Source organism: Mus caroli, chromosome 19, assembly GCF_900094665.2.
Source record: "Mus caroli chromosome 19, CAROLI_EIJ_v1.1, whole genome shotgun sequence".
In the NCBI taxonomy this organism is placed as follows: Eukaryota; Metazoa; Chordata; class Mammalia; order Rodentia; family Muridae; genus Mus; species Mus caroli.
The window spans coordinates 3834172-3854526 of record NC_034588.1 but is presented as its reverse complement, the minus strand read 5'-3'; the positions used below and the strand labels follow the sequence as shown (position 1 = coordinate 3854526).

Genomic DNA, 20355 nt, shown 5'->3' with positions numbered 1-20355 from the left:
AGAGAGAGAGAGAGAGAGAGAGAGAGAGAGAGAGAGAGAGAGAGAAAGCAGGTATAGGGTGGTGTAGGGAGCTGGAGCTGGGTACATTTCAAGGGCTTGTGCATGCAGGAAGCCCTGGGTTGGATTTCCAACCATGTATATACCAGATATACAGATTTCCATGTGTATACCAGACATAGTAGCTGATGCCCGTAATTTTTTCACTCTGGGAGGTGGAAGCAGGAAGGATCAGAAGTTCAAGGTCATCTTCTCTTATGTAAGGAATTCTAAACCAACCAGGGCTACAGGAGACCTTGGTTCCAAATAAATAAAGTCTAAATCTGGGTCTCTCTGAACTGGAAGGCAGGCCACCAAGAGGGACGGTTACATGGCTATACCTCCTGGCCACGCCTACTTCCTCAAAGCAAGGAGGAGCCCTCTGGAGCCTCTATTACCTCAGCCTCGATTGCTCCACGCCCGGCAGGGGCAGGCTTGGCTGCAAACGCGAAGGGCGCACTCCGGCAGGAGCTCGTGGGAACCGACAGTGGGAGATGAGGCATCTCAGGTGGGCCCAGGCCTGACTCCAGCCCTCTGAGCCCCTGGGGCAGCGCTGGCGGCTGTCGGAAGCTGCCCTCCGCGGCCCTTCCCACCTCCCCCCACCACCTCTCTCTTAATTAACACCGGCTGCAAACAAGCTGGCTCCTGCTCAGAGAGGGCACAGTGCCAAATGGGTTGGCAGGAAGCCTTGCTGGGGCAGGAGAGGAGGGGCCAAGACCTGGGCTGGGCGCAGCAGACCCCAGTCAGAAAGGACACCAACCCCGCTTGCCTGACACTCAAAATCCCGCTCTGTGTGGTCTTGCCCCTGGGGAGAGGCAAGTGGGAAGAATGGCTGCTGTCCACCGGGCGGGGTCTGAGAGAGGCATGGAGCTGGGAAAGGCCAGGTGTTACAAGGGTAGATAAGCCCGGAACCTTCTTGGCCTGAGAGGAGGATCTGTGAGCAGCCAACTTGCCCATAAAAGGAGGCTTTTTGTTTCTGCTTATCTTTTTTAACAACAACAACAACAACAACAACGTGTCTCACACAGCCCAGGCCAGCCCCAAACTTTCTATATAGCCAAGGATGACCTTGAACTCTGAATCCTCTTGTTTCTGTCTCTGGAGTTCTGGGATTACAGGCATGAACCCCTATGCTTAGTTTATTCCGTGCTCGAGATGGAACTCAGGTCTTTGTGCACATTAAGGGAGCATTAAATGACACTCCTAGATGTCTGTTTATCTTAAACAGGGTCTCACAGTGCTGCCCAATCTGCCAGAACTCCTGGGCTCAGGCAATTCTCCTGCTTCAGACTCCCAGCAGCTGGGAACACAGGCACATGCCGCAGTCTCCAGCTTTTATCTTATTTTTATTTTTTTTTTTATTTTTTTTTTTAAAGATTTATTTATTGATTATATGTAAGTACACTGTAGCTGTCTTCAGACACTCCAGAAAGGGAGTCAGATCTCGTTACGGATGGTTGTGAGCCACCATGTGGGTGCTGGGATTTGAACTCCGGACCTTCGGAAGAGCAGTCGGGTGCTCTTACCCACTGAGCCATCTCACTAGCCCCTTATCTTATTTTTAAAGGCTTTACTTACTATTCATGTGTTTGTGTGTCTGTGTGTATCACATGTGTGTGCGCCTGAGGATGCTGGGAGAGTTGTTGGAGTCCCTCGGCAGGCCGTTGTGAGCCACCCTTGTGCGTGCTGGGAATTGAACTCAGCCCTCTGAAAGAACAGCAAGTGCTGTAACTGTGGAACATCTCCTCAGCCGCCCCTCCTCCTCCTCCTCCCCTTCTTCCTCCTCCCCCTCCTCCTCCAGCTTTTTTATTTGTTATTTTTTGAAACAGGGTCTCTCTATGTACTCCTTCAGCTGGCTGTCCTGGGTCCTCCTGCAGTACTGAGTACTGAGACTGAAGATGTGCACCATCATGCCCAGTCTCAGCACCCAGGTTTTAAACAAGGGGCCGAAGCAGATCTCAGCTCTGGTGGTGTCAAAGTTCTAGATCATAGGGTGCAGGTTCCAGGCCAGTGCACACACATTTGACTTTAAGACAAGCCTGGTCCTCTGCTGCTCGTCAGGGGCACTGCAGACGAGACTCTCTTTCAACATGGACTGGTATGGTTTCACCACACTCCGCTGAACCTAACCAGCTGGCTTTGAGTCCTGTGACCTTGAACTGCCCACTCATGTCACTCAGTGCCAAGTCCTTCGACCACTGAAGACTGAGGTTGGGGGGGGGGGCCTCACTCGGTGCCTCCCATGTGTTCCCCAGGTTCTCTCTACCTGTTTTCCTGCTGTGCTCGCCCCCAGCTCATGTGACCTGCCACCTCTCTTTTACCTTCTCAGCCCCTGGCCCTAGTCTGCCATCCCTGAGGAGGGCATGGTCGGGATTCCCAAGTTTGTGGCCAGGCACTTGGCCTAGTTAGGTACTGGCAAGTGGCCACTGCCCAGTGAGAGGGAGAGGGCCAGCCCTCCCCCGCCCCCTCAAAGTTTGGCAAGTGCCACCAAAGATCAGAGGAAGCCCAGGGACAAAGGCGGTACCCTGCCTTGCTTTACTTTTTACAAGGAACATCTCATTTTTGTCTGTCTGTCTGTCTGTCTGTCTGTCTGTCTCTCTAGGGGTGCTCATGTAGCCCAAGCTAGCCTTGAATTCATATGTAGCTGAGGGAGAATGACCTTGAATTCTTGATCCTCCTGCCTCAGGATCCTGGGTGCTGGGAGTACAGACAAAGCCACCATGTCTAGCTTTAGGAAATGTTGTAAAATGTAATATTAATATATTTCTGAAAAAGTCACGTGATGGCATTTAAAATATTTTTTAATGGAGGTGGGATGGGGAGACTAAGGCACAGAGCCTACAGGGCAGCAGTGAGCTTGCTGGACAGGGTGTACGCACTGCCTACCTCTCTGGGGAGACACTGCCACCATTTTCCAGAGGCAGCCCTGAGCCATGGGGACAATCTCCTCACAGTGTAAATTGAACCAGTTCCCTTTTTACCTCAGCTTCTCAATTAAAATGGTTCCAGGTCTGGGAGTATGTCTCAGAGGTAGAGCCTAGCTCCCTATGCAAGAGGGTCCCAGGTCCCATCCCCAGCACAGTCAAGAAAACAAAAAACAAAACAAACAAACAAACAAAGGAAGCCCAAAATCTCTCAATAGGGAGCCCTTGAACTTCATAACTAAGAAACACCCCTCCTTTGTTCTCCCGATATAGAATGGGCCCAAGCAAGGCCCCACCAACACATCATTCCATCTCTTTCCCTACACTCTTCCCAGCATCTCACACTCCCCAGCATCCCCACACTGCCCAGCATCCCCACACTGCCCAGCATCCATACTTCCCAGCATCCCACTCTCCCCAGCATCCCAGTCTCCAAAGCATCTCCATACTCCCCAGCATCTCCACACTCCCCAGCATCCCCACACTGCCCAGCATCCCACTCTCCCCAGCATCCCACACTCCCCAGCATCTCCACACTCCCCAGCATCTCCACACTCCCCAGCATCCCCACACTCCCCAGCATCTCCACACTCCCCAGCATCCCCACACTGCCCAGCATCCTACACTCCCCAGCATCCTACACTCCCCAGCATCCCAGTCTCCACAGCATCCCTACACCTCCCTACTCTTCAGATAAGCAGCCTTCTGAATACTGCCACCCCACCCGGCATGCCACATCACAGAGCTCTGGTACATAGCAGGTGTCTAGGACTTTTTGTTTTCAGTATTGGGGACTGACTATTGGCCTCTTGCATGCTAGGCAAGTGCTCTCCCACTAAACCATATCCCCACCTCATTGTTTTTTGTTTTTTGTTTTTGTTTTGTTTGTTTTAGGTTTGGTTTGGTTTTCTGTAGAGTTTCTCTGTGTAGCCCTGGCTGTCCTGGAACTTGCACTGTAGACCAGGGTGGCTTCAAACTCACAGAGATCTACCTGCCTCTGCCTCCTGAGTGCTGGGATTAAAGACGTGGACTACCACCGCCCAGCTGTTATTGTGTTTTTAGACAGGGTCTCTCTATGTCTTCCAGGCTGGTCTGAACACACCCTGTATCCCAGGTTGGACTGGCACTTTAGATCTTCCTGTGCAGCTTCCTGAGTTGATGGGATTAAAGGTGTGCCACCAGGCCAAACCTCAGCAAAACCTCAGCAACGATTATTGGAAGAATTGGACAGTTATGGACTATATGCACCAAGTCACTCAGCCCACTATGTGGGTTGCAAGTGGACTAAACCTAGCTCTGCCCACTCCCCACATGAGGCTCTTCACCAGCTGGCCCAGGAGTGGGAAATGGTTCTACCACAAAGCTGGTCCAAGGCCAGCGGCCAAGCCACCTTCTGGCTTTCCCAGCCAGACAGGGACTAAGTCCTTCATGCCTGGGAGGAGGGGGTGGCCTTCTGAGGGAGGTGGTAGAGGGGGATGCAGAGAAGAGAGTCAGTTACCAGTGACCCGAGGAAAGCGCTGAGCAGGTGCCTGGGCCGGGAAGAGGGTGGGCAAGCAGGCACAGAGGTGACTTTGAAGCTGGCACAGCCCCTGCACATGCCCCAGGAGGCTCCTGCCTCCACTCCACTCGTCTCCTCAGCTCTGTGCTGTGCACCCTGTCCTGGCTCCCCAGCAGCACCTGCCTGGAACAGCTGGAGATCTGGGGGGCTGCTCCCCTCAACCCTTGAAAGCTCACTGGTCTGTTTTCTCAGTCCTCTGGAGTGAGTCAGCTACCAGCAAAGATGCTTTCTGCAGCTGAGCACTGGGGTGAGGTGGACCCTGCTGGCACAGAGCTCACTCCAGGGTGACAGTCAAGGCTACACAGGCATAAACTTGAAACAGAGTTAGATAGCACCAGAGGTCATGAAGGCAATCAAAAGGAAGATCGAGGAGGCCTGGTAGGCTGTCTCTCACATATGGCAAGGACCTACTGAAATGGGGAGGCTTGAAAAATATACAGCGGGCAAAGAATGGCTGGGCAAAGGCCCTGAGGCAGAAGCCTAGCTTGGAGGTATAGCACAGGGCCCCGTGGCTGAGGTAGAGATGAAAGAGGAGGGCAGGGGAGAGGAGGAGTAACGGGAGGGGAGGGGACAGAAGGCCAGGGACCTCTGGAGCTGGGCATCTTAAAGCTGGGCTTCTGGGAGCTATAGTGGCAAATAGGCATGCAGAGGTCAGACTGCCTACAGGGCCCTGTCTCACTCCTGAATTGTCCTCGTGGCTTGCCAGGCGCAAGGCTGACACCTACAAGGAGGGCTCTGTGGAGGCTTTGTCCCATTGCCACACAGACTGACAGCTGCCCCCTAAGCTCTGTTCCGGGGAAGGCGCCTTTTCTTCCTCCACTCCCACAGGCCTGCGATAGAGATCCGCGTTCCAAGAGGGCGAGTCATTTAAAACACGCTTTAGATTAGAAACACCCACAGATGGAATAAGATGTAAAATGTGCTGAATTTTGAAGATAAAACAAGAGACTTCAAAGCTATCTCAAGCTGGGCGAGCAGTCACCATGTTGGACAAGCTCTGTCTCCCCAGGCCAAGGTCACTGTCCTTCAAGGTGTGGGTGCTAAGGTGCAGAGCGAGGCTGTGTCAGCTTGGGCCTGGCAGTGCACAGGTAGAGGAAGGCCGTGTGGGGCACGGGGCTGCTACTTATTATCAAATCCACCCCCAGCCAGAGGTCACAGGGGCTTTCAACAGCAACAATGACACGTCCACCCTCCTGTCCCATTTACAGGTGGGGAAATGGAAGTGACTTGCTTCAGGACAGAGTCCAGAGTGGAAAGAGCCAGTGCCCTGTCCTTTGCCAGGGGTGATCTTAAAGCCCCCAGCTGTGATCTGGGGCCTCCCTCCGTGCCTTTATCTGCTGATGAAGGAGTCATTTAATTAGGTTCTCATGGGCCCTGATGTTAAAGTATTAGTGTCCAAAAGCAAAAACAGAAATAGCACAAAAGTGCCTTTAGGTGCGGTGGCAGATGCCTGTAATCTCAGCACTTTAGGAAATGGAGGCCGAAAGCGCAGGAGTTATAGCCTTGGCAATGCAGGGAAGCTCACCTGGAGTTTAAGACCAGCCTTGGCTATGCAGGGAAGCTCACCTAGAACACATGTACTCTCAACTGAAACAAAAGCTGCTAACCCCACGATGGGCCCCATTCTCATGACCCCATCTGACCCCACTCGGCTCTCAAAGGCCCTGTACTTGCTTCCAAACACCATCAGTATGTGGATGTGTGGCTATGGATTCTAGCTCTCAGGACCCTTTAGAGGACACATGGACACCATAGCTGGGGTTCAGGCAGGCACGGGAGCTGGGATGCAGGGAGAAAGGTGAACAGCTATGAAGAGAGGCTCACTGACTCCTAGGGAGGGCTGTGTGGCCATGTTGAATATGCAGCTCCATCTTACAGATGGGGAAACTGAGGCTCAGATATGTTCCTGACCTGACATCACTAAGGTAGTAGAAACATGACCCAAACTCTGTTTGGTCCAACTCTGGAGCCTATACTTTACCAAGCCTCACAAAGGTTTGACTTGTTTGCTCTCAGGGCTGAGCAATTATATATAAAATATTATATGTAAAATTAATTATATATAAAATATAATTATAAAATATAAACACAACTTAACTCAAGACATGCCTGCCTCACACTGCCCAAGCCTGAGCCTGCTCTCCCCTGGTCCCCAGCCTCCTTCCTCAGTTTCCCCTGAGTCTCAAGTAAGGCTCTCAGATTCTCACCTTCAGGAAGCCTCACTGCCTGTGCACCCTCACTGTCCTGCTTGGTCTCTATTCTTGAACCCCAGGATCCTCCCCCCATCCCTAAAAGAGCCAGACATTAGAGATGGAAATAGGTTAGCTGGCTGCTGTTCCTGCCTGCCTGGGTCCTGGGCCTCCACCCCTTCCTGCCTGTCTGGGTTCCTTGGGCTTCCACTGCAGGGCTTCAAGAGCTCCTGGACAACCTTCCCCACTCCAGAGGTCAGCAGCCCCAAGTCAGCTCAGGTGACACTTGGCATCCATTCTCCAGGTTGGCCTTGTGTTAGGGACAATGTAAGCAGCAGGAGAGGTAAGTCACCCTTGGCCTCAGGCCCTGCAGTCCCCAGTTCACACACCTGGTGGGACCTGTCAGGCACAGAATAATCAAAGAACAGTTATACACCTTGGCCAAGTGAGCCCTCTGGGCAGCTTCAGCCAGGTGCTTCAGTGGCCTCTTCTCTCTCCTGTCCCCAGGGACTCTGCACGGACTCCTGTTATTTTTGCCACTTTTTTCACACGTGCATAGGAGGTTCAGAGAGGTTGGAGGGACTTGCCCAGGGTCGTGAGGGTGGGGAGCCAGTGGCTGGGACTGAGTCCAGCTGCTTGACTCCCCCATGGAGTCCTGTAGGGCTGCAGACCCCCGGCTGCAGCAGGCCTCCCCTCCCCCAGGAACCCCGGCAGCACTCTTGTCCTGCCATTAGCATATCCGAGAGCATCCCTGAAACCCAATTACCAGGAGATGGCTTGGGCCCCAGCCAGCCGGGTGTCGGCTCCAGCTCAGGAATCCAGATCTGCAGGAATGAGGGGCTGGGACCTAGGGCAGCCGGCTGGGAGAGGAGGGGACCAGAGCCAGTGGCTGGGGTGGGGCAAAGGCAGGCTACAGATCCCTGTCAAGTGCTGTGGGGATCCCAAGGCTGTCTTGAGCCCTCTGCTTAGCTATGTTTAGGGAGGCCCTACTATGGCCAAAGACAGGTGACCTCCAGCGGGCCTCTGCTCTCTTTGAGCCTTAGCTTTTTTTTTTTTTTAAAGGATCAAACCTTGGGTGTTTTGTTGTTGGTGGTGATGGTGGTGGTTTTGATTTTTGAGACAGGGTCACCTGTAGCCCAGGCTGGCTTCAAACTAGCCTTGTAGCTGAGACATGCTACATGCTAATTAAAGTGCTGATGGGTCTGTGAGGAAAGCTGTTAACTGGCCTTGAAGTTCTGATCCTCCTGCTGGCACCTCCTAAGTGCTGGGGTTACAGGTATGGGCCACCATACTCAACGACATGAGTGGCTTTCTAAGAGGAAGAGCCACTGAAGCTGTCACCTTGCTTCGTCTTGCCAAGAGATGCTGTGGGCCCCATAAGGACAAAGCACAAGGCCCCTACCTGATGCTGGCGCCATACCCTGGCCTTCCCAGGCTGCGGAACCACCATGGAAGTAAAGCTCTGTTCCTTCTAAGTCACTCAGCCTCTGGGATTCAATTACAGCAACAGCAACAGACCCACCACCGAGCCTAATAAACCCATCACATGGGCCAGGGATGTAGCCATTCACAGTATCCTTACCTAGCGTGCATGAAGGCCTGCCTGCACTCAGTCTCCAGCACTGCAGAAACCAGGCACAGTGGTGCACACTAATAACCTCAGTCCTGGGGTGACGGAGGGAGGCAGGAGGACCTAGAGTTAAGACTAGCCTGGGACAGAGACCCTGTCTCAACAAACAAACATACACTGTTACACAACAGTGAGCTGCCTCCTCTTAGACACGCCAGAACCATGAAATTGCATATGCAATTTTTTTTTTAAATCTTTCTGCAGACAGGGTCTTGCTTGATAGCCCAGGCTGGCCTACTGCCTTACCCTCTCTGATGCTGAGATGGCATATTATTGCTTTTTCTGGTTTGGTTTGGTTTGGTTTTTCAAGACAGAGTTATTTATCTCTGTTAGCCCTGCCTGCCCTAGAACTCACCCTATAGACCAGGATGGCCTCGAACTCAGAGATCTGCCTGCCTCTGCTTCCTGGGTACTGGGACTAAAGGCAAACACCGCCACTGCCCAGATAACAAATTATTGTTTTCTCCAGTTTTGCTGTGCGTGTCCTGCAAAAAGGTTTCCTAGACCTGGTGACTATCTTTCTCACTGTCCTGTATATAAACCCCGACATTCACTGGGATGGACTCGCACTCTCAAGGGGCATGCTCCCAGGGAGATAACCCTCCATGCAACCCCAGTTCTCTACACGGGCAGATGGGTGGCCCAGCCTGGCCTCTCGAAGACGTGGCAGGGGCTTCTTTGCCCACCCCATTTGTCTGCCGGCGTTTCTCTGGGCAGGCTGGCATCTTTAACTTTACTAGTTATTGCCAAATTGCTCTCCAAAGCGGTTGTTTGGATGATCGTTTTAAAATATAAATTAGATCATGTCACTTTCCTGCTTAAACCTCTCCAATAGCTTCCTATTATACTTAGAATAAAATCCATATTCTCGTTCACGAATGCTCGGCTGCATCCCATACTTGCTCCTCCTAATTTCCTGTCTTCCTTTCTCTTCCTCCAATAGGTCTGGCATGCTCATGCCCCAGGGCCTTTGCACACACAGCTTTTTGCACACACAACTTTTCTCCCAGCTCTTCTTAAATTGGCTCCGTCTGAGTCACCAGGTCTCAGTGGAAGTGTCATCCCCTCCAGGGGCCTCCCCTGAGCACCCACTAAGACACCCTCTGCACATCCCTTGTGTTGTCCTGTTTATTTCCTTTGCAATTGACACCATGGGCCCACAAAGGCCTCACTTTCTCATCTGCCTGGTGGGTTATTACCAGCCAGGTGGCCTGTGGCAGGAAGGGCTCATTTGTGGGTCTCAAAGGTTGAAGTGGGGATCTAGGGTGTCCCTCAGGGAGTCAACATTTGCCTAGAGTGCTTGAGGTTGTGAACACCAACGCCAGCACTGTAAAACCAAGCCGAAAAGTCATTAAAATAAAAACCAATAGTAACTACTTAACGTGTATGGTTTACGAGTGAGTGTGCAGGCCATGCTGAGGCCAGAGTAAACGGCCTGGTTTCCTCACCTCGCTCTGCCTTACTCCCTTGACACAACATCTCTCATTAAACTTGAGGTGGCCAGCACCCTCTTGTCTCCATCCCTCACAGTGTGGGGGGGGGGTTCATGTAGACACACCTGGGGTTTTGTTGTTGTTGTTATTGTTTGGTGTGGTTCATGTAGACACACCTGGGGTTTTGTTGTTGTTGTTGTTGTTTGGTGTGGTTCATGTAGACACACCTGGGGTTTTGTTGTTGTTGTTGTTGTTTGGTGTGGTTTTGTTTTAATGTGGGTTCTAGGGATTTGAACTCAGAGTCATCCCCTCATTCCCAAACAAAACAACCCTTGCAGACCAAGCAGGTTGATGGCTTATTCATTGAACAGACATTGTGTCTGTGTGTTAGGGTGACAGGCAGTGAAGGGTGCAGATGGGGTGGAGAATGAGGCCCCGGGCGGGTCTCAGGGAGGGGAGCTTTGGTGAGAGAGCCATGGAAGGTGATAGAGCTTGGGCGAGCTGGAAGGCTGAGCTGACATTGAGTATGGTAGAGCTGGAAGAGAGCCATGGAAACACAGGGCAAAAAAAGGAGAGAGTGCCCCTATACCCACCCAGTGAGGCCCCTTGCCCCTTGGGGTTCCACAGGACTCCCGTGTCCCAGGGACAACTTTAGACTCTTGTTCAGATGACACCATAAGTCACTGTCTATGACTTGGGGCAGACACCCTGCTTCAGAGACCCACCTCCACAGACTTAGCTCCCCTGTATGGCTGGGAAAGGGGTCCCCTAAAAGGAAGGGACAAGCAGCTGCCCAGCTGAGTCCCCTCTGCCATGGTTTCTGAACACAAGGTTGTCTAAAGCCAGGCAAGCAATAAAGACAGGAGAAAGGCAGGGACTGCTTTCTGCAAGGGAAATTCAAGTTAGACAACAAGAAGGACTTTCTCTGCCACCAGACACAGCTTTGTCAGGAACCCATCTCCTTTTCAGAGCTGATGGCTCTCTATGGTCACTTCAGGTTTCTCGGGACAAAAACTGCTTAAGGTTGCTCAGCCAAGAAGAGATGAGACCTGTTGTGTCTGACTCTAATACTAGTCAGCTGGGACAGGACTTATGTTAAGGGGTTTGGGGGTTGAGGGTGTCAAGTACCCTACAGGCCATCTAACTACATCCAAGGCTTCTCTGGGTACAGAGATGAACTCAGCCTGGCCCTTGCCTTGACAGCCCCAGAGTCCCTTGACACGGGTGGCCTCCTCTTTGTCCTCCTGATCTCCAAGCTCCAGCTCTACTTTGTGGAGGGAGGAGGGAGAGAGGAGGAGGGAAGAAGGAGGAGGGAGGAGACCTGCGTGGCTGCCATTGGTATGCGAGGCCCAGCCTCAGCCCTCAGAGGCCCAGCCTCTCTGCTCAGCTCTTTAAGAATCCCTCCTTGGTGGCAGCCGCGTGGAGGTTGCCTGGCAACACCATCCCACCCCGCCCCATGGCTGGCACTGGCCCTCTTCCCCTCCCCCTTCTCCTATGGCTCCTCACATGCCCAGCCTCGGCTGTATTCTGAGCTGAAAGCCTGCCAGGCCCGGCTAGTTGGTTGGAGCATGGGTGCCTAGTAGGTGAGCCCACCCACGCCAACCCGAACTCTGCACCTGTAGGTCTTGTGTTCAGAAGCCTTGGTCCAGCAGTCCCTTCCTCTGCCACTTTGCCCCGTAGCAAATGAGGATTCTGGAACATGTCTGTGTCTCCTGTCCCAGCTCTGTATTTCAGAGCTCTGAGGGGAGACCCTGGGCTCCCATCAGGAATCCTCAGACTCCAGCCCCTCCCACCTGTAGTGGCTTTAGTTGACCTGTGGTACCAGACAGATTCTGCAGAGGGGCCCCGGAAGTCTGAGGGGAGGTGTCTGGAGTTATAGTCCCAGGAAGGTTTTCCTTGGCCCTGAAAGGTTAGCTAGGTATTGAGCCTTGTGGGGCCCACAAAGCCACTGTGAGTGGGGCAGGAGGCAGAGGGAGCATGTGAAGAGCAGAGAACCAAACCCCATCCCCAGAGGCCAGAGAGGCACAGTCAGAGAAGGACATCACCACAGGCAGGGGTGGGGGGTGGGGGAGCAGTAGAAGCCTTGGAGTACAGAGCTCAGACACTGATATCATCATTCTATTCTCTTCTCCCTCCTGGGGTGATTCCAGGGTGGCCCTCAGGCTTCCTCTATCTTGGGGTCCTACCTTTATCTCTCCCGGATGACAGCCCCTCCCCCACTCCCTTTAGCAGCCTCTTTTCCTCTGCTGCCAGGATGCGTGGGCTCTGATTAGCCTGCCCCTCAGGCCTCTGCTCCTCTGTCTTTGCCCCGTCTATCGGCCCCAGCACCATCTAGCTCTGATTCTTACACAGGCCAGTCTCTTTGAACATACTGTTCTCTAAGCAACAGCTCGATCTCCGTGCTGGACTTGGATGTGTAAACTAGGCTTTAAGGACCATCAAAAGCGTGTCCTTTGCTGGAAGGAAGTCGTGGTTGGAAGGAAGCAGCAGCCCTGAGGGAAAGAGTTGGGGTGGGGGTAATGCCACCCAGAGGTTCCCATGGGGAAGGAGGGTTGTGTGAGAAGCTTGGGACTGGCAGCCCCAGTCTTGGTCCCTCTGGAGAGACAGGCTGACAGGGAGAGTCCTGTCTCCAGAGCAGGCCTGGGTTCTGATACTTTCTGGAGTTTTCTCCCACCCACACCCAATGCCCCTCCCCCCCCCCACGCCAAGATTCTGCCCTGCACAGGTCCAGACACTTGACCTAGGATCTGTCCTTGGAACAGTCTAAGTAGTTCCCAGTTTTATGGTCACAGCTGGCCTTGGGACATCTCTGTCACTGTTGGCTGCCTGGATTGGCTCAGCACGGTGGCATCAGCAGACAGTGCTGTCCCTGTTGGTAGGCCTATAAAGTTGTGGGACATTAGACCCCTGGTTCATATGACCAGGGGCAAAAGGAGAAAGAGCTCCGAAGGCACTTGTCCCAGAGTCTGGAGTCACCATGACATCTGCTAATTTGCTATGATCCAGGAGGAAGGCATGCCCATGACATCATCAGCTACCTGGCTCTTGATAGATGAGAGTGCTGTCTGACATCTGAAAATGTGGTGTCACAAAAGGCACAAGAGCCTGTCACAAAGCGAAACTCAAGCACAGACCACCGGAGCCAGTAAGGTAGCTCAGTGGGTACGGGCAGTTGCTGCTAAGCCTGATGACCTTGTGAAGGAAAGACAGACTCTTGGAGCTGTTCTCTGAACTCCACTATTACTATTATATGATTACTGTAGTTCTTGTTCTTCAAGACTCGTGTAGAGGGGCTAAGGATGTGGCACAGCTGGCAAGTGCTTGCCTGGTGTGCTTGAAGCCTTGGGTTCCATCCCCAGCACCACACAAACAGCCATGGTGACACACCTACAATCCCCCCCCCCCGTGGTCAGGGGCAACAGGAGTTCAAGGCCAGCCCTAGTTTGATCTTAAAACAAAACCAAGGACCGTGGTTTAACTGAAACTCCGTGTAGGCCGCTGGCCTAGCACTCAGAAGGCCTTGGATCTCCTTCTCTGATACAAGAAAAACAATACAGAAAATGTAATCTCTAAAGTGGTGTTTAAATATTATTTATTTATTTTATGTATATGAGAACACTGTAGCTGGAGACACAGCAGAAGAGAACGCCGGAACTGTTTATAGATTGTTGTGAGCCACCATGTAGTTGCTGGGAATTGAACTCAGGACCCCTGGAAGAGCAGTCAGTGCTCTTAACCGCTGAGCCATCTCTCCAGCCCTCTGAAGTGGTATTTAGAGGTATCAGTCTCTGGGCTGCAATTAGGGTTAGAGGAGGTCATGGGACCTTTATGGCGGGATTAGTGCCCCCCACACCCTTTTTCTGAAGTTCAGGATGCACTTGGTTGCCCAGTGCTCTATCGCTGAGCTACAGCCCAGACCCACCACTAGTGGCCTTCTAAGAGGAGAGAAACAGCCAGGTGTGGTGAGGGAGGTGAATGGGGGTGGGGTGGGGAGGGGTTCAAGGTCATCCCTGTCTACATAGCCAGTTTGAGGCCAGCATGGGCTACATGAGGCTCTGTCTCAAAAACAAAACAACACATACAAACAAAAAAGAGAAGAAAAAAAAAACATATATTGGCTAGCTTGCCCCGTCTTACCACATGACACAATAGAATCACCATAAGCAATAAAACCTATACCAGATGTGCCCCATGCCCTTTACCAGATGTTCCCCATGCCCTGTACCAGATGTGCCCCATGCCCTATACCTGATGTGCCCCATGCCCTATACCAGATGTGCCCCATGCCCTATACCAGATGTGCCCCATGCCCTATACCAGATGTGCCCCATGNGATGTGCCCCATGCCCTATACCAGATGTGCCCCATGCCCTATACCAGATGTGCCCCATGCCCTATACCAGATGTGCCCCATGACCTATACCAGATGTGCCCCATGACCTATACCAGATGTGCCCCATGCCCGGGACCTTTCACTAAACAACCCTTTTTCTTTATACATTACCCAGGCCATGGTATTCTCTTATAGCCCCGGCAAGAAAGGAGAAAGACAAGGAGTCGGGGAGAGACTCGGTGGACAGGATGGCCAGGCTTTGGCCTATGGGTAAGTCATTTGGGTAGGGAAGGGGGGGGCTTGTCTCAGGGGACAGTGGGATTCAAATCAGACAGGCCAACTCAGTGGGTAGACCCTGGCCAGCAGCTGTCCCTGGCTTGACCCTTCTTCAAGGCACCCTTGTCCCAGTCGCCATTTTCAGGAATTGCGGGCCTTGGCATACTGGACTTAGCCCCATCTCTGGTTGCCCCTGGATCTCCCTCTCCAGGGCCTTCTCCTACACTGAAGGTCCTGCTCTCCGAGACTACCCTGGGACTCATTCACCAGTGGCTCTCTACATTGCTGTCTGTGAGAAGCTTCAACCCTCGGGATTCTGCCAACAGGAACTCTCAGGGGAGAATGGCTGAAGGGAGTCAGCACAGTAGAGGTGAGACCTGGACCAGAAGCATTGCTGGAAGGTGAGGGCTGGTGTGCCAGCCAGGAGTTCCTGAAGCAGTGTGCACAGCTATCTCATAGCCCATGGCTCACAAACCTGTGTAAATGTCTCCGAATGCCCTGGGCACCTCTGGAGTTCAGGGAGGCCAGGTAGCCAGTGACCATGGAGTCTCTGGAACCCCCAGAGAGGAGGTCCCTACTGGTGCTGGTTGAAATGTGCAGTGGGGGAGCCGATCCTTCCCCACTTCAGAACAAGCCTAAGCTGGCCCAGTCTTGCCTGACAACAGTCTAATGTTGCCAAATCCTGTTATCTCCGCAACTTGTAGTATAGAAGACATCTTAGGATCTTTCCAGACTGTCACATTAGCCATAGGAAGTCTGTGGTGGCCTCATTAGCATAAGAAAGTGGAGAATGGGACAGTGCTGAGGGTGACTGGCCACTACAAAATCAGGTGTCAAACTGAAGCTACATCCCCCTAAGAGGGTAAGTAGTGGCTGAGAGGCTGGGGAGAGGAGGCTGTGGGCAGGGCCAGGCTGACCTTGCTGCCCAGTGGGAGGGCCCACTCTGAGCTGCAGGACATTGTTCTGGTTACTGCCTCCCTCCCAGTGGAGGAGCTGGGGCTTGGCAAACTCAAGGTTGAAGCCACAAAGTGTTCCTGGGTGACTAGCGCTGCCCTCAATGCTGATTGCCTCCCAGGACCCAGCCCCCAGGACTAACTCTATCCTTCACCATTATCCTGTGTTCTCCTGTAGCCTGTAGCATATAGTGGTTCATCATGTATTTGTGGACTGAATAAACTATATTCACTGATCTCAAGCTGGCTGTCTCACTGTCCTAGAGTTACAGTCTTTGGTTGATGCCCCACTTCTCCCAGAGTTCCTACATAGTCCATAGGTCCAAGATCCTGCACACCAGCCTGGTTGCCATTATCAGCCTCTTCCACCGCTTCCACCGTGGTCTTCCAGACTCTGATCCCCAGCTCCAGCCAGGAGTTCTTGCTCGGTGGCACCTAGACATTCCCACTATGACATTCATCTCTGCAATGGGCTCCTGCTGCACCTTCTCCTGCTCCCACACCCCAGGAGAACAGCCATTGTCTCCAGGACGCTCTCTGGTGTCTCAGATGGCTTGGCCCTAGTCTCTGGGGTCGAGTGGAGAAACCTGTTTCAGCTAGCTCTTGTCCAGGGGTGACTATGTGCCTTTCTGGAACCCCAGCTTTTGCATCTACTGCAGCTTGGTTCACAGTAGTCTCCATGGTGTCCCAAATGGTACCCAGCACGGTGGACCTCCCCCAGTGTCCCCTCAATCGTGCGCAGGAGCTCCTGCTAAGCCAGTTACAGTTCGTCAGCTGGAAGGAACATCACATCACCACTAAAGTCACAATTGTGAAGGGGATATTTTGATATCTAAGTGTGATGTGTCAAGTCAAGCCCATGCATACTACCCACCTCAGTATGAGGCCAGATACTTGCTTGGCACCAGCCTGGTGCCTGGCATGGGGTGGTAGGGAGGTAAGGGGGGACTTGTTTTAGGAAAGGAGGAAGACACAGAATTTCTGAGGCACATGCTAAGAGACATGATGGAGGAACAGTGGAGATGGAGCCCTGGGGCCCCCCGAGTCCATCTGGGGGTCTAGGCAGGCAGAACAGAAATCACAGTTCTGTGAAAATTATAGCCAGCTCTGTCCCTGGACCAGCCTGGAAGGGAGCAGGGGAAGGGAAGCTGTTGACGCCACAGGGAGGTGGCATTGTGGGTGATTTTTTTCCCCGTTTCCTTTATTGTTGGTATAATGCTGTTTGGGCGATAAGTAAAAATTGGGAGGGAAAAAATAGCTGTTCAGTGAATTGAGCACAAACCCAGGGAGGGAAGGAAGGAAGGGAGCTGGGAGGTGAGGAGGAGGTGGGAGGGGCAAAGATTGGGGGGGGGAGGGGCAGGGAAGGCAGCCTCAGACGGGCAGCTTGCCCTCTCTCAGGGGTGACAGTGGGCATCCTGAGCGAAGGTGGCCTGGGAAGAAGTGCAGACTGGTCTGGACTTCTGGAAGGTCCTAGAGTTGGGATGCTGGGGTGGGAGCCGTTGGAGTGGGTTTGCCTGCAGGGAGGGTCTTAGACAGATTATGGAGGCCTAGGGATGGGCCTGGAAACTGTGGGGGAACTCACAGGTGGTCTAAGCAGTATTAGGGACTCACCCAGAGTAGACAGCATCCAAGTCTGGAAAACTAAGTCTGTAAGGGACCAACCAGTTCTGTCACAAGGTAACAAGGTCTGCACCCGGGGTAGGTGAGGCTGGGCAGAGAGATGTTAATGTTCCCAAGGCTAAGTCTGGGTACTTTCCCTGCTAAATAACTGCCTAGTCCATCCATCCCCGCGTCCCCAGGGCACATAGCACAACTTTCCCATCCCATAAACAATGTCTACCAGTCTTGCCTCCATCCACATACCTCTTGTGGGTCTCCTCAACCCTCCAGGAGTCCAGGGACTAATGCTTCCATCTTATACTTAGGACACATAGGTTTAGGGAGGTTAGCTAAATTGTTCAAAGGGGAGGGGAAAAGGGGGGGGGGACTGGCATCTGACCCAACCTGCCCTCCTACACAGCTGGGTGGGGTCCTACTCAGAAAAAAGCAAAGAGTTCAGAGAGGTCCTGTGCAGGAGGGGCTGCAAGTGAGGGGGTGGTGTTGCCTGAGCCGAGAAAGGGGCACCTGGCAAGGAGGGTTACCTGGGCACGCAGAGTAGGTGGGTTCTGTTTGTGAATGAATGTTCGCGTGGACGGATGAATGAATGAATGGATGGACAGATGAATGAGTGGGTGCTGAGAGGATCGATGTAGGGGGAGGAGACGCCAGAGCCAGAAACCCCTTCTCTTGCCATCCTCCTTCTAGCCCTGGAGACTGGTGTTGGGAGCCTCCCTCCCCCTAGTCCCTAGGGGGGGACCAGCTCCCCAACTCGTCCTCCCCCACCCCCATCCCAGACATTTTGGCCGAGGCTAGGAGGAGGGGAACGCACGGACGCCGTTTCTCCCGGGCTGGGCCAGAGTCCCCGCGCGGCGGCGCAGCCTCCCGCTCCGGGTCCCGCCGGCCAGTGCGCAGCGCGGCGCCCCCGCCCCCGCCGCCTCCTCCCCGCCCGCCGCCTCCCTCTCCGCTCCCGCCCTCCCCGCTCCGCGCTGCACGCACAGCCCCGCCGCCGCCGCCGCCGCGAGGGGAGAGGCGGCCGCACAGCCTGCTTCCCCGCGCCCTGAACGCTGCCGCCGCCGCCGCCACCACCGCCGCTGCCCTCGCCCCGCTGAGCGCACCAGCCCGGGCACACGCACCCCGCCGCCGGGCGCCACCCCGCGCACTCCTCCCGCCGCTCCGCTGGGCAGATGCGCCGCCGCGCGCCCCGCGCCCCGGGCCCGCCACAGAGCTCAGTCGCGCGCCGGGGGCTCCTCTCCCCGGCCCCCCTGGGTGCCCTCCGGCTGGGGCTCCCGCCCGCTCCTTGGAATAACCCCTGAGGCTCCAGCCGTCACCGCAAAGTTTCCCGAGGAGACCCGCCTCCCCGGCCGCTACGCAGGTAAGGCAAGCTGCGCGGGCCGGGGGTCGGGACGGGGCGCTGGGGCGTGCGGGGCGGGGGCCGTGCTGCACGCATCGGGCCGGATCGCGCCGCCGGAGTCGGTCCGGTGTGGTGGGGGACGTACAGCTTTTGGGATTCGGGGTGTAGGGGGATTGAGAGTCAAGAGCTCAGAGCGGGTGATGCTGGCCCGGCCGCCGGGAGGCGCGGGGTTCGCGGCCCGCGGCCCCTTTCCCCGGAGCGGAGGCTGGAAAGGGCGGGGGCTCGCTTGCAGCCCCAAGCCGAGCCCTGGCTGCGCCTGGGGAGATGGCAGCCGGGCCCGCGGGGGGCGCCGGGCTGAGCAGGTAGGTCCCAGCTCCTGCCCCGCACTCGGGAAAAGGAGGGTGAGGGGCGAGGCGGGCGAGGGCAGCGGGCCGGCCCGGCGCCGCGCTCCCGTCCCCACTAGCCGCGTGAGTCACGGTTAGAGCGAGGTTTTATTTTTAAAACGACTTCAAGGGGGGCATAGGCAGCCTCCAACTTCCCTCCCTGCGCGCGCTGTGGACTGGCAGCCTGGTGCCGGCGGGGGCTGAGACTGTGCACCTGGCGGCTGCAAAGGTGGAACGGAGGGACTAACGAGCTGGGGGCACAGCACAGAATCCCCCACCTCCCAGCTCCCTAGACAAGGAGGCAATAGACCGCGAGCACGCCCCTCCTCGTGGGGATCCGAGGCCCAGGGGCGGAAAGCTGGGGAGCGTTGTTGCCCAGCTGCAGGGAGCCGTGGTTGATCAGAGCTCTCTGAGGAGGACAAAGTTGTGAAGCAGCGACATCAGGGAGCTGCTCCAGGCTTCCTGGGGCCCCCGGGAGGGCTTCCAGGCTCTCCCGGGCATATGGTTAAGAGAGAATACAGCTCAGCTGGGGTGTGCCAGGCCCTGGAGGCCCAAGTGAGAGGTCTGATGTGAATAAATAAAGCCAAGGCATGGGAACAGAGGTGAAGGGTGACAAGGTCCAGCCTTGCTTCATCTCCGTTCTTGCATCCTTTGGGGGATGGAGACCAGCCCCACCCTTTTCAAACCCTAGGTAGCTTAGGAGTTGGGGGTGGGAGGCTGTCTGGGTGGGAGAGTGGGTGTACGCAAAGGAGGACCTAAGACCTCTGACTCTCTTGGCCGAGGGATGTGGGTTGTGGCTCCCCTCCCTGCAAGCACGGGGGAAGGCGGCTGCACACAGGGGCTCCAGGCTCAGGTTTCTGGAGTTGAAAGCCAACTGCGTGTCTTCCTGCCAGCCCCAGGAGGAGAGGCACAAACATCACCTGTCAGCTGGTGCCTGCCGTGGGCGATTGCTCAGGGCTTCCTCCGAAGGTTTAAAATGGAAATGGCCCAGGCTGCCAGGGCCAGTGCCTAGGATGAGATGCTGCCTGGGGAGGGGGGGGGGGTTGGATATGAGGGTCCCTGGGAGGTCTGAGGGTAGGAAGAGCTGAGGTCAACTGGGCTCCAGGCCAGGTGGGAAGTGAGACAGTCTTGCTTTTTGAGTGTATGCGTGGGGGGGTGGGGGGTGGGGGGTGGGGAAGGAGTGGAGAAACTAGGTATGCACGTCCCACCTTGGTTCTCAGAAAGATTATAGGCAAACCCTCCCCTGAAGAGTGGAAGCCAGACAGGCCAGGCTCAGAAGCCCACACGCAGAGATGATGGCCAGCCTGGCTTGGCTTAGTCCATGCAGCTACTGGGGGTCCATCCATCAGACTCTACCTTGCTTAGTCCTCCCTCTGTGTGCCTCAGTGTTTCTGTCCTGTTATAGCTGGCCTGCTATAACTACTCCCTGGACCTCAGTTGGAGAACAGGGACTACTGTGTAAAATGCATGTGCACTTGCTACAGGTCTTTACAGCTCTTTGGCTCAGGGGTTTGTAAGGGCAGAGGCTCTCTGTAGAGATAGTGGTACGTTAAGGGGTCAGATTCCTCCATGCAACTAGCGGCATGTGGGCCTTTAGCAACTCTGTCTCTCTCAGAGTCCTGTGGAAACCCCTGGGTGATCCACTCAGGCTGTTTAAGAGGAGGTCGTAGAGGCCGGAGGGCCATCTCTG

The 20355-nt window shown here is 54.6% G+C and overlaps 2 protein-coding genes across 2 annotated transcripts in view; one reads left to right on the top strand and one right to left on the bottom strand.

Annotated features, from left to right (window-relative positions):
* Window positions 1-20355, bottom strand: part of Macrod1 (mono-ADP ribosylhydrolase 1) — a 143788-nt gene that overhangs the window by 15751 nt on the left and 107682 nt on the right. The gene's annotated exons all lie outside the window — the stretch shown is intronic.
* The window catches only part of Flrt1 (fibronectin leucine rich transmembrane protein 1), a 71440-nt gene continuing 69211 nt past the window's right edge, over window positions 18127-20355 (top strand). The window contains exon 1 of the mRNA XM_021151364.2: window positions 18127-18303. The gene's annotated coding sequence lies outside the window, so the exon portion shown is untranslated. The remainder of the gene's footprint in view (window positions 18304-20355) is intronic.